This window comes from Lissotriton vulgaris, chromosome 8 (genome assembly GCF_964263255.1).
Source record: "Lissotriton vulgaris chromosome 8, aLisVul1.2, whole genome shotgun sequence".
NCBI classification, from domain to species: Eukaryota; Metazoa; Chordata; class Amphibia; order Caudata; family Salamandridae; genus Lissotriton; species Lissotriton vulgaris.
The window spans coordinates 776,078,904-776,091,117 of record NC_141696.1 but is presented as its reverse complement, the minus strand read 5'-3'; positions in this window follow the sequence as shown (position 1 = coordinate 776,091,117).

The window sequence follows — 12,214 nt, the reverse complement described above, 5'->3', positions numbered from 1 at the left end:
TTGAAATTAAAAAGCATACCACAATTAACATATTATGTAATAAATTAAACTATTTCTAATCAATATATAAGTAAGTTTAAATATATTATTGTGTAAATAACTTACCACCCAAAACCTCCACAAACTAGACAACGCAAATATAATAATTTCACAGTTTACATAATTATCAAGTAAATACTTATTAACAAATTAACAATTAATCATCAATAAATTATGTCTTCATTAACGTCCCACCCTGTACTCCTAAAGGCCTAACAACCCACACCTAACATATATCTTAAAAATTATAAGAATCACACAAATAATTATGGGCCTAGTTAGGATGTTGGTCGGGACATCCTTGGTTTGACTATCGACCGCTGTATTACGATTACGTCAGTCAGAAGTCAAACTGGTTGGTTATTCCGGCTGGCTTCCAACGGGATCAAGGTGCCCATTAGCCAGTCGGAAACCGCAACATAATCCTTTAGGGACGGCTTTTCCGCCGTCTGGATTAAGAAGTTTCAGTCAGGCTTTCCATGTCTGGCTTACTGACATGGAAAGCCTGTTAGAGAGTGACTTAGGGGGGCCCTAGCGGGCCCCCATCACTCAGCGGCCTATAGTTGGAGGCCTGGGGGGCACCTGTGGTGCCCCACTGTAAATCCCTGCACCGTGTGCCAGGCAGGGATTCACAGACCCTCCATTTCTCTATGGGAGCTTGTGCTGCGGCTGGTTTACAATCAGAACACAAGCTCCCATAGAGAAATGGGAGTTTGCGACCACATCATGTTGTGCGGAACCGCCGACCTATTGTCAGTCAGTTCTCACACTGAGACAGTGTCAAGTTGACGCAAGTCCGCCCGACATCCTAATATGCCCCTATAAGTCAAAATGTTAACAAAAACAAATTGCACAATGATTACAATTTTTAGTAATTATTACCAATTAAAATAAATATTATTAATTTAATTAAAATACCACACTATAGTCTCACAATCATAGCAGCCGACAATTAAAATGTAATTGAAATTAAAAAGCATAACACAATTAACATATTATGTAATAAATTAAACTATTTCTAATCAATATATAAGTAAGTTTAAATGTATTATTGTGTAAATAACTTACCACCCTAAACCTCCACAAACTAAACAACGCAAATATAATAATTTCACAGTTTACATAATTATCAAGTAAATACTTATTAACAAATTAACAATTAATCATCAATAAATTATGTCTTCATTAACGTCCCACCCTGTACTCCTAAAGGCCTAACAACCCACACCTAACATATATCTTAAAAATCACACAATTTCTAGAATTAACTATCAATTCAACAATTGATAATAATTAACTAACAATTACTTGATTATATTTAATTAACTTCATACCCTTACCCCTACAACCTCAACAACCTGAACCTGAAATATAACTTTAAAAAAATCTTAATTATACAATTTATATAATTAATCATCAAATAAATAATAGTAGTAATTATCATTCATTACAAATTAATTTCATCACACAATTTACATAATTAATTATTGATGAAATACTTAAAAATATTTGTTTTACATTTTTTATTATAGTTCATTTACTTACCACCATGTACCCCTACAAACCCTACAACCAGCACCTGAAATATAACTTTAAAAATATAAATTTACTCAATGTACATAATTAGAAATTATATAATTACTATTAATTTTCAATTAAATATAATTAATTTACTACCCACTCTGTAACCCTGCAAACCCCACAACCCAATACTACACTAGAAATTACAGTTAACAAGAAAATGTAATTTAAATACAACTGGATACTATGGTAGCAAAAGGACAGTTGTTTGGGTTTAAGTCACTCAGGAACCTCAAGAAATTAAAGTCAATGTAGGCCCCGATTGCGATTTTGGACAGACCGGAGTCCGTCTGACATCGTTCTGGAAATGGATCCGAACAACCTCCTGTCATCGGTTCCAGCCCAGCTATTAGGATGTGACTGAACCCTGGTTCTGAGCTGGGATGGTGCAGTGAGCTAAAAAACGGTGATGGATCAAGCCCTGATCTGTTGACTGAGTAGGAGTGTTTTGTTTAATTCAGATACTCTGTCCATCACCACCCCCTTCTCTGAATTGAACCCTGTTCGGTCGCAATCCTATACTTTGCTATGAGAGCATGTATTCCGAAAGGAATGCATGCTCTCATAGCAAAGAGCAGAGGTGCAGTTGATCCCTGCATCCCGTGGCAGGCACCTCAAGGTGCCTGCCACGGGCTGCAGGGATCAAGAGAGGGGCACCATAGCTGCCCCCAGGGCCGCCATTCGGAAGGCTTGCACGCATGTGGGCCCTGCTAGGGGCCACCAAAGACAGTTTCCCAATGTCTTTCTTTGTCAGAAAGGCAGACACAAAGAAGGAGAGGGAAACTGTCATTGTTATCCCTCGGCCAGAAAGAGCCTCCCGCGGGATTACTGCAGGTCTTCCAAATAGTGGACGGGCTCTCCAAACCCGTAGTCAACCATTCGGAACTCCTGTTTGTAATACTTTCTGACCAACTCCATCAAAATGGGTCAGTCGGAAATTATTACAAACAGGAGATTACGATGCGGAAAAGTATGACTCCGACCGAGGGTCGGAGTTATTCTATACCGCATCATAATTGGGCCCTTAGTCTTTGCTGTCAAAGTTGTAGGAACGTTCAACAAACAGAAAGAGATGAAGGAGAGGCTGTGTGGAATCAGAATAGTTTCATTATGCAATGATGCTGTGTAGGTTGCAAATTATGGTGAAAGTGATTTTGATTCCAATGTAGTTTAAGATGTCACGGATGCTGAGGAGTCAATCGGAATTTGGGAAGTGTTAGTGGCAGTTTAACAATTCTTTACTTTAAAAGTGCTGGAGGAGTACGTAAAGCAACTTCTTGGGTGTGTTGAAGGGGTTATTACTCATGTAGATAAGTGTATGTGTGTTTAAGGAAAGTTCCTGTTAAATGTAAAGAGTTTGCTTTGCCATTGGGTAGGTGTGACTAGTGGGTGTTGGATCACACTATTGTTGTGGGCTGTGTGTTAGTCGGATGTGCTTGGGCTCGTATTACTCATATTTGGTTTGACTATTTCATCTGCACTGTCATGGTAGGTTGTTAGTTAAGTGTTGGTTGTCTACATGTTGAAGCATGTGACATTTAGAGATGTGATTTCTAAGATGAAATGTGGAACTGTTGGTAGGGAATGTGGAATGTATATAATACATAAAACAGAGAAGAGTGGCTGGTGTTTTAGCTATGCGTCGTGTTACCTTTTGTTCCTGTACCTGAACCTCAGATGTCGCTGCTGTCAGAAACTCTTTGGCACTGGCCCATCAGCCATTATAGGAGAGGTGTGGCGTAGTGGCCAGAACATCTGAACCCATTTTGCTATTCCTTTATAGCGAAAAATAACGATTCGCTATTAAGGAATAGCAAAATGCAATGCATGAAGAAACCACAAAAAAAATAGCGATTTCTTATAATTCCTTAATTGCGACTCGCAAATTGCAATTCGCAATAATGGAATACCTCCCCATTCATTTCTATGGGCCTAGAGGCCCGTAGGAATGAATAGGAAGACATTCTCAATTTGCGAATCGCAATTAGCGATTCGCAAATTGAGAATGTGATTTCAAAGGTGCAGGGGTGTCCAAAGGACACCCTGTTGCACCCCTGAAATTGATCTGTGCGCATATGTTGCGCACACATATGCCCTTGGGGCATGTGTGTGCGCAACATGAAACTTTGAAAAATGCACTTTAGTGTATTTTTCAAAGTTTTTGCAAATTACCATGACGTTCAACTTCATGGTAATTTGCGATCCCTATTAGCGAAATCGCTATTTTTTCAACTTTAATGCATTGCATTTAAGGAATCTCAAGAATCTGCCCCTTTGCGAGCGGATTTTACCTAGATGCATCTGGGCCTTAATCTTCCCGACAGGCCCCCATAGCCTTGAAACCTCAAAGGGTGATATATTCGTGCTTTACAAAAGTGAATTATTATTAACAGCCAAAATGCTACCACTTCCATGGCATTGCGAGGCCGGCACTATTTGGCATGCCTTGGGCGGGCTTTCAAAAGGCTTTCAGTCAGATTCATGAAGCTTAATTGGGCTTGCAAAGGGCCAGATTCTGAGAATCTGGCCCTTTGCGAGCGCAATTTTTGCATTTGGGATTCATCATCCCAAATGCAAAAATCGGTAAATGCGATTTCGCTAAATTGCGAGGAATTACATTTAAGGAATCTCTATTTGAGATTCCTTAAATGCAATTCATTAACCATTTATAAATTGCGAATTCGCAATTTCTGGCCGCTATTTACCGCGAGGTCAAACCTCGTGGTAAATAGCAAAAACTTAGAAAAATGCTTTTAAATGCATTTTTCTAAGTTGCATGTTGCACACACACATGTCCTTTGGACATGTGTGTGCGCAACACCAATGTAGATTACATTTCAGGGGTGCTACAGGGTGTCCTTTGGACACCCCTAGCACCCTTGAAATCGCATCCTTATTTGCGATTAGCAAATTGCTAATCGCAAATAAGGAATAACTCCCCATTCATTCCTATGGGCCTTGCAAATAAGGAATAACTCCCCATTCATTCCTATGGGCCTTTATGGGGAGTTATTCCTTATTTGCGATTAGCAATTTGCTAACCGCAAATAAGGAATGTGTAGGAATCGCATTTTATTTTGCGATTCCTACATGAATCCCGTTTTGTGAGTCTGTAATAGCGATTCCTTATGAATCACTATTAAAGACTCGCAAAACAGGTCTTTGATGAATCTGGCAGTTTGTTACCTGTTTGCGGCGGTATATAATCTATGGCAATCATAAACATGAAAAAAACACAACAGCCTTCTCAGCCAAGCCAATATGCATCTTTAAATATGACTGATGGTTCACCAGCTTTTTGCCAAAGCCTCTGCTGACCTCGCAATTGTCGAATCATTTACCATACTCTGACGTTCCCTTTAGTTTTATCCTATACATTATCATCATGGTCGAGGGTTCTAACGGCCTATCCTCTCCAACACCAACTATTTAGTCACTCCAGATGAGAGATGTACGAGTGAAGCCCAGAGGAGAAGGACCTATTGGTTTATTTACTTAGTTTTCGTGGCAATGAACTGCAGCGACTGATCACACAGAATCAGTGTTCCGATGGGAGTGAAACCTCACACTTTTCAAAGGAACGGCTGCTCATAGTCCCACCGCTTAGACTTCAAAACTTGAACATGTTTGAAAAATAAAGGATTAGGAACTAGTACTTGGAATAATACAAATGTATTTTTAGTAAAATAGCCTGTCATTTTGCAGATTTTGCTTAGTTGAACATCAATACTCGTAGAATGGTTACAAAAGCAGCTGTATTAGACTTAATCTTTAAAACAAAGTAAATGACTGAAGAAAGAAGCAGTGAATAGAACGAGCAAAGGTTAAAGAACACTAATGATAGACAAGATGTAATGCTCTCGTCAAAAGGAGCTTAAATCATGTTTATGCAGTTGCAGAAATCCCCTGAGGTTTAAAATTGAACATAGGGTACCATAGTGCGTGCACTGAAACGACCTCTGTACGACTGTCGTGTCAAGTGTGACAAAGTGTCTACTTTTTAGGGCTGAAGCAGCTGAAGTACCGCAGGCGAGGTCCTGCTGTCTACAGATAGAATTCCAGAATTCCTATTTCAAGAGAATACAGCTGTTTTCAAGCAAATGACAAGCAGTGCTAAATTCATAGTTACCTGCCTCTCAATGGGTATTATATAAATGAATGTCAAGGGAAAAGTGCAAAATACAACTGTTCAATATATCCCTTAACATGTAACAATCTCTAAGAATTGAGGGGCATATTTATGTGAATGTTGTGTCAAGTTTGCACCACGCAACGTGCGTACATTTCTGACACTAACCTCTCAGTCATATTTTTTAAGCCACTGCGTGGCTCTCAGTGGCTTCAAAAATCTGAAGTAAAGCAACGCAGAACAGTTGCTGAGTTGTGTTATTCTGCCCTGGGTAGGCATTCCATGGGCTTTGCGTGTGTAGCAACAATGCAAAATGATGGACAGAGTGTTGAAACTTTTCAAACACACACACCCCGGTTGATGATGAGTGATCCCCCGAAAACGATCCCAGGATGCTTGTTTTCCAGCCCAGGGAGGTCCTGGCCCGGCAGTTTGGGCTGGCTGTTCCCATGGGGAGCTGGGTCAAGGCTAATTTGCATATGGCTGGGTCCAAAGTGCTTCAGCAGAAGATGCGTCTTAAACCGCTCACTGCGGAGGAGAGGACGCTGCGGTTGTGCTCGAATTGGAGCCAAAGTCGGGCCGGATTTACTCGCCTGTATGCCCATAGAGATATCGCTGGGTATGTGCACTGCCTTCCCACATGGCGGGGATTGGACGGCACTGGCTAACTAGGAAGACTTGGGAATACAAGTGCTAGGAGACCTCTATGAAAACGAAACCCTGTTGATATTCCAGGCCCTTCAACATAAATACGATCTTCCGCGAGGGGATTATTTGCTGCATTCAGCGCTTTTTGGCAATACAGCGCTATTGGGGGATGGGAGTGTCGTAACAGCGGGTCTCAACGGCGTGCCAATATGTGGTAATGGTGGCTGGAACGGTTAAGGTCATTACGTGCCTTTACAGACGCATGCTGACTGAGGCTCTGGAGCCATTGAGCACGTTGCAGGGGAAGTGGGAAGTGCACCTTGGCAGGGAAATCCCAGAAAAAACATGGACCCAGTTGGTTAGAAAAGCCTTGAAGATCACGAGGAATGCTAGATTCCCATTGGTGCAGTTCTACGTCCCGCATAGTGCATACTAGACACCAGCCAAGCTTAATCAATATTTCAGTGCGAAGGCCGCTCAGTGCCTGAGATGTAGAGTGCAGGGGGCCGACTTCCAGCATGTGATGTGGGGATGTGTGAGTTTGGGAACATATTGGAAGGATGTGCTGGAACTGCTGTGTAGTATAACTGATCGTATGATTGAACTAGACCTGGGCACTTGATTGCTGCACTCGTTCTCTCATACAGCTGAAAAGAAAGAGACAATTACATTTATAGATCTGGGCCTCGTATTAGCCAGGAGGGAAATCGCCATGCATTGGAAGTCAGCGAGGGGGCCAGGTTTGGGGAGATAGCGGGTGGAATTGCTCAAGTGGGCGCAGAAGAAAGGTACACTTCGACTACAGCAGGCCCTATGTACTAATAATGACAAGGCACAGGAGGCGGCGAGGGTGTGTGAGGCCTTGGTTGCAATATTACGGACCCCCGGGAAAAAGGTTCGAAGGAGGGTTCGGACTTGGAGGACCAGCGGGAGCCAGCTGGCATTTTAGCACAAGGAGAGTGATCCAGGGTGTGGTCAGTGGGCCAAATGGTGACCCCTAATGCATATTTATGCCCTGTACAGTATTACTGTTGTTAACAATAGCTATTGTATTGGATCTTGATGCACCTTAATTGCTTAACGACCATGCTCTTGAGGCACACCAGTGGTGGGGGAGGGTTGTGGCTGGGGGACACACTGAGAAGCGGCTTGTGATATATTATACTCTCATTTATTCGATTGTTTCTGCATTGCTTCTCACTGAAGTTGGTTGTTTGAAAATCAATAAAAAGTAATAAAAAAAAAAATGTCTGGGTCCAAACTGGAAGGGCATGGTGAGAAAAATAATGATGGATAAAACCCAGACCTGTGACAGGGGGTGTATGTTTGACAATGTTTAACATTCCGTCCATCCTCTTTTTGTGTTGTACCTTTGCGCAAGTGTTCCCACATGACTCCAATGGATTTTGACGCAACCACTGATTTACAAGATCTTGCACTTTTCCAGGGGAGGTATAATGAGGAAAAATAGCTCTATTTCTCCACAGTTTTTCCTGTTTCTATGTGTGCTGCATTCTGCAGCACATATAAAAAGAGGAATATGCCTCCCAGAATTGTTTTTGTACAGGAAGGGGCACCTTCCTGCACAAAACAATCCTGCATGTAACACAGGTACCCTTGCACCATGGTGGACGGGCTCTCCAAACCCGTCGTCAACCATTCGGAACTCCTGTATTTAATACTTTCTGATCAACTCCATCAAAATGGGTCGGTCGGAAATTATTACAAACAGGAGATTACAATGCGGTAAGTATGGTTCTGACCGAGGGTCGGAGCCATTCTTTACCGCATCATAATCGGGCTCTTAGTCTTTGCTGTCAAAGTTGTAGGAATGTTAAAGAAACAGAAAGGGATGAAGGAGAGGCACAGGAGGTTTAATGAGGAAAAATAGCTCTATTTCTCCTCAGTTCTTCCTGTTTCTATATGTGCTGCATTCTGCAGCACATATAAAAAGAGGAATATGCCTCCCAGAATTGTTTTTGTACAGGAAGGGGCACCTTCCTGCACAAAAACAATCCTGCATGTAACACAGGCATCCTTGCACCATGGAGCCAGGGGGCTTGCATTGGCCCTAGGCTTCCAAAAGGGCATCAGAGCAAGGGAAAAGGACATTGACTTAAATAAGGCACATTCCTGCCATTTGCTTGTCACGAAGTGGAGTGTAGTAAAGTGACTTGATGTGCTGCATTGCGTTCTTTCCTAATAAATGAGGCCCTGAAAATTTGCAACCTGTGCAGTGCACCAGAAAGTCAAAAAGTGCCACACAATCTTCACCTAGCATGCCCTGTGTGTTGCGTCAGAATCTTGAATCAAGTGGCCAAGAATCAAGTGGTCAAGTGAGCAAGGGGCTCACGTCTGGGCATACCGTGCCGACTTAGGGCGAAATTAGAAAAACCAAAGGGTATGACGGATGGAGTGTTGAACATTTCAAGCACTCACCCCCAGTCAACTGATCTGGGTTTAATCCATCATCATTCTTTAGCTCACTCTACCACCCCAGTTCAGACATGGCCATGTGCAAATCAGTCTGACCCTGTGCCTCATGGGAACAGTCCAGCCCGTACTGCAAGCCATGTCTTCCCTGGACCGGAAACAAGCATCCTGAAACCGGTTTTGGGTTCATAACGCTCATCAGCCAGGCTATCTTGAATCAAGTGGCCAAGTGAGCAAGGGACCCACATCTGGGCATACCCTGCCAATTTAGGGCGAAATTAGCAAAACCAAAGGGGATGATGGACGGAGTGTTGAACATTGCAAGCACTCACCCCCAGTCAACTGATCTGGGTTTAATCGATCATCATTCTTTAGCTCACTCCACCACCCCAGTTCAGACATGGCCATATGCAAATCAGGCTGACCCTGTTCCTCATGGGAACAGTCCAGCCCGAACTTCCAAGCCATGTCTTCCCTGGACCACAAACAAGCATCCTGGGACCAGTTTCGGGGTCATAACCCTTATCAGCCAGGCTATCTTGAATCCAGTGGCCGAATGCGCAAGGGACCCACGTCTGGGCATACCCTGCCAACTTAGAGCGAAATTCAACTGAAACTATTGATCGCATGAGTGACACCATAACAATGGTGTACCCCTAATATATGTGAGCCATGAAGTAAACTCAGATCATTAGCACTGTCAGGTGACCGCTTGACTCTGCACTTCTCACACATGATGATCAATGCTAGGTATACACCCATTCTGGGTGTTTGCCTGTCTAAGACACAACTAGGCCTTTGGAAAGGGCAAATACATGAATGAATGCATTCTGTTTGAAGCAGTTATTTTGGACATGTCATGCCTATCTCTAAAGCAAAGAATTCCACATATCTGCATATCTAATGAGCTGATGAAATCTACTACATCTATTGAATGTCAACAAATAAGCACACTAATCTCTATCTATTTGGTTCAATTCCAGGTCCATATTTACCTTGATACAAACAATGTGGATGTAGATACCTCACTTCCACCAATAACAATGTTATCTATCTCTCAACAGGTTGATCCATCACTGCTCCCGCACAGAGGTTGGGAACTTATCAGAGATCAGAGTTCCTCTCCACCCCAGGACAAAGCCCTCAGCAATGACAACGATCCGGAAAAAGGTGAACGTGGATCATGGTCCTGACCCATCTGGTCATCCTGGACAAACTCCAACAGTGAGGCTCACTCTGACCACTATAACACCTCCCACCACCACTGCAACATCACAGCCAACCACTGCCCCTCCTAAAATTTGCACCTAGCACAGTCAGTCCCATCCTGTGCCTACAGTCTTGGATTCTAATACTGCTAACAACACCCAAGTCACAGAGGAACCTGGACCCATTGGGCAGGTGCAGCCTGTAACAAGGACACATGGCCATAGGGGTTGGCGCTATAGGATGGTAACTGTGGGCCCACAGTGTAAGCCCACTGAGGCCATGGACACCGAGGCTGCCATCATCCACGTCCTGGGTATCTATCAGGACTCCCAAAGTGTCATGGGCCTGTTATTGGAGGAATCCAGGAAATGAAGGAGCTACTGAGAAACACATACTGGAAGGTTGCCAGCATCCACACTGAGGTGGCCAGCATCCACACTGAGTGGCCTCCCTTGTTGGGGTGCTGCGGGACAAAAACACCACCATCTGCATAACATTTCCACCGGCATCTACTCCTTCCTGTGGTCCAGGTACATCCACACCATCTACATCTGCCACAGTGACAGGAAGGGAGGCCATGTTAGAGGACGGCACACCTACAAGTGCCCCTGTCTCAGAAGCTCTAGATTCCTCCTCTGTCAGAGGGAGGTGATGTCCACACAAAAACCCAGGAGCTCACAATGGTGAGACACCTACCACCCCAGTAAGAGACCTTGACCCTAATGGTCTCCTGTGTGTGCTACACAATAGCTTTGTAGGGCTATTCCTGCCTACTTTTCCATATCTGATAGGAGGAGTATGTTGGGCGTTGGACTCCTCACCATTTGGACTCTACTACAATGATTTCATCCACCATGACTAAAGACTTAACATTCTGTTTGCGATGTTAAATTTTGAGTTAATTTCTTGATCTTATCCTTGTTCACTTCATGAAACACCCACATCACTAAAGCATTGTTTGCTGTTGTAATTCTCACTTATAACAACGTTAATGTACTACCATGTGAACTTGCAGCATCAATACTAGGAACTTCTGGAAGCATGGAATGTTGTACGTAAACAACATTAACTCAGGACCCCAACCATGTCACAACAACACATAAATACAATTGTATGGGCTGATAACATCATTACTCCATTGTTCAAATCATATTTTGACATGATGTCAGACACATAGCAAATAAGACAAGACTCACATAATCTCTTGCAGACATTCCCAACATGGAAGGAGGGGATACATCTGACAATATCTCACACAATAGACAAATATATATTATGTCTACATCATCAGCTAGAGCCATATTGCCTACCTCACAAAAGCCATCCTACATCAAATATACAAATAAACAGACATGTCGGTACAACAGTTTCTGACCATAGGGTGAGTTCAATCAAGTGTTGCTTGCATCTGGTAGAATGCCACAAGAAAAATGGCTATGATGTCCTACAAGCACTTTGGTCTACAATAAGGAGACACATCAACAGCTACATACAGTTCATATACAATGAGGAATTAGCCAATGTGAAGGCAGGATACCGTTAATTGGGCACAACACAGCATTGTTTTCAATCACATGATGGCACACATATTGTATTAGGACCAATGCACCACAGGAACAACTTCAATGAAAGCCAGATAACTTCTATTCTACAACTGTGCAAGCTGGCATGGTGCCAGCTTTGTACACCCAAACTCAGTGACAGACATTCCCTGGAGCAATCCTTTTCCACTTCATACATCTGAACTGCACAATATACCTGCTAATGTCACAACTCAGAAATGTAGTTGACCAAGTGGTAGGGAGTTGCATGCATGTTGGTCACAGCCATAGGGTAACATTGAGGATAGTGGTGGTCGCTGCCCAATGGCTGTGTGCGCCGATGCTGATGACCACGTATGTGGCATACATGCGCACTGATTGGAAACAATTCTCACTTGCCTCCTGACAATGCTGCTATCAACACCTCCTTCCTTTTAGCTGCTGTTTGCCACCTCGGGGAGCAATAACAGCATGCACTACAGCCTACTTGGCCCCCCCTTCACTGCAGAGGAGCTGGGTGCCCTGGTGGATGAGGTTCTTACCCTGTATGCCAAGCTCTATGGCTCACCAGAGGAACAGGTAAGTTTCTCAAATACATATTTAACTCAATTTCACTGATCCTTTCTATTTCCAT